This window comes from Fukomys damarensis, unplaced genomic scaffold (genome assembly GCF_012274545.1).
Source record: "Fukomys damarensis isolate Sample0158 unplaced genomic scaffold, DMR_v1.0_HiC HiC_scaffold_5, whole genome shotgun sequence".
In the NCBI taxonomy this organism is placed as follows: domain Eukaryota; kingdom Metazoa; phylum Chordata; class Mammalia; order Rodentia; family Bathyergidae; genus Fukomys; species Fukomys damarensis.
The window spans coordinates 57,085,436-57,087,738 of record NW_022900917.1 but is presented as its reverse complement, the minus strand read 5'-3'; the positions used below and the strand labels follow the sequence as shown (position 1 = coordinate 57,087,738).

Sequence of the window (2,303 nt, the reverse complement as noted above, 5' to 3'; positions counted from 1 at the left end):
TATATATATATATATATATGCACCATACCAACAAATGAAAGTGTTTACTAAGCTTTGCTTTAAGAAACTCATCCAGAATCCCAAGTACTGCACAGTAACCAAAGGAATCTTTGTCCCTCTGAACTTCATTCAAAACACTTACTTGCGAGTTCTAAATGATACTCACTTTCACTGACCTAAACTCGCTTGAGATTAAAAGAGAGGTCTTATTACTCAGGGGGAAAAAAACATAAAATTCAGTTTCTTAGTGCCTGTATTCCCGTAAAGAGACATACAGCATGCATATGTTGTAGGTCTCCTATAGCGACAAACAAACAGCTCAAGTATTCAACATATCTTCATATTTGATGCTTATTATATGTAAGCAACAGATGTACTTCTCAGCACCGTAAAAAGTGATTTTTAAAAAATAATTCTAAATACAAAATGAGTCAGTCCCAGTGCAAATATAAACCTAAAAGAAATTGCATTCTGTACAAGTAGCATTTGCAACATTAAACATATTGACATTTTAGCAGAAGTGCCTGCTGAATATCATAATCTGTCAGGTCCCCTCCACCCCATTAATATGTCCTCAGATCCTCCAAAGAAGACATTAGAAGGAACTCTGGTTAAGCACACTTGTCACAGGGTGACACAGGACTACCAGGACCATGCCTGCAAAGGCGGGGGTGGCCCTCTGTCCCCCTCACCGGTCTGGAATCACTGGTGTGTCTTCTCCTCTCAAAGTTCAAATCAGTGTGAGATGTAATAAAATACCCTGAATCTACTGTTGACCAATTTTTTCTTCCTTACCTTTACCTGATGAATGTCTACAGGTATCCCAAAAGTTATCTCTTCCTGGATATGTTCCAAAACGCTCTTATGCTATTTCTCCTAGGGTTTCTCCACGCTGCCCCATTCAGATATTTTATTATTTTCTAAAGGAGAAAAAAAATGCACACAGGAAAAGTATCATAAGAAAACCACTAATTTTTAATCAAATCTAAACAAATACCAAACCAATATGAACGGCACCTTGTAAAATGCTACCAGACATTGGTTTTTGTGTAGCATGATGCCAGGAATCTTCTTTTGTAGCTGTATTAAAAGCCGTGTTTTCCAAGATGTAAAATGTACAATTATCTCAATCAGTTTTTGCTCCTTACCTCTAGTTTTCCCGTGCGGTCACATTCTGTTAAAAGCATCCTGCCCTTCTCCCCACAAAACAGTTCCATAGAATCAGAATGCAGAAGAGCTGTAACTCGCTAACTTTGCTCTGTGTTATTTACCAACTGCACAAAGAAAATGCTGTCTATTCAGAACTCATTTCAAAACTCTTTTCACTGAGAGTGAGCGAACAAGCGGGCTCATGTCCCGGGGCACAGTCACATCCCCAGTGGTCCGGTGATGGCTGTGGGGCCAGCACCGAGTGGCACAGCCTCAGGACGTCCCACAAGGGTCTGTTGTGAACAGAGCGAGATTCACAGTCCAGGAAGTCAAGAAGGAGGAAGGGTGGGGGCACTTGTACTCTGCACCTCAAGTTTCTCCGTTTGTTTGGCCTGAATTTCTATCGGGAGTTGCCCTCTCACTGTGGGCTCTTTCATCCCGGCCACGCACAATGACACTGAGGTTACAAATACGGAATCTGGCCAGCTGCCCTGGGTTTGAGGCCCAGTCTGCTGACTGAATTGTCACCTTTGGGCAAGTCATTTAAACCACTTGGAGTTCACCGTCCTCTGGTTTTATGGGGATGCTGAGTGTGCTACCTCTCTAGGTAAGAGGTGGGAGGGAAGTAACCCTCCAAATGCAGTACTGCTACAGCCCCGTGTCATAGTGCAACCAGATGCCAGTGCAGATGGATCCTCCCTCTCCCCCCTCCCCACCTCTCTACCTTTCCTCCATTCTCCTCCCCTCACCCCCAGCCGAAGGTCAAGTACTCAAATCACGATACCAAGCTTACCGTACACATCCACCATGCAGAGGAAAACACCCCAAGAACTTAACAATCCAAGAATCTACTGCCAGAACAAGGATATCAAAAAGAGAGAAACAGGAAGCCATGGAGAGACCATCTAGGCATCACGCCCCAAGGTCCTGTAAGGAACTGGGGTGTCAGTGTGCCAGTGGTGTGGGCTTCAAGGCACATTCTCCTAGCTACGCGAAAGCAGCCAGCCTCATGTGGCCCAAGTCCACTTAGCATAGGGTTCTGTCCCAGAATCTGCCTCAGAAGGCAAAGGAGCTGCCCAGCGGGGTAGAAGTGGAGCAGAAAAGCCCAGATGAATGCAGGTGACATGTGGGAGGGAGTGGGGAGGGTGAATGAG

General features: G+C 44.7%; 1 protein-coding gene across 1 annotated transcript in view; it reads right to left on the bottom strand.

The window, feature by feature from the left end:
* St18 (ST18 C2H2C-type zinc finger transcription factor) overlaps nt 1-848 on the bottom strand; it is a 310,680-nt gene extending 309,832 nt beyond the window's left edge. Inside the window, exon 1 of the mRNA XM_033760733.1 lies at nt 796-848. The gene's annotated coding sequence lies outside the window, so the exon portion shown is untranslated. The remainder of the gene's footprint in view (nt 1-795) is intronic.
* Nucleotides 849-2,303: the final 1,455 nt, after the last annotated feature.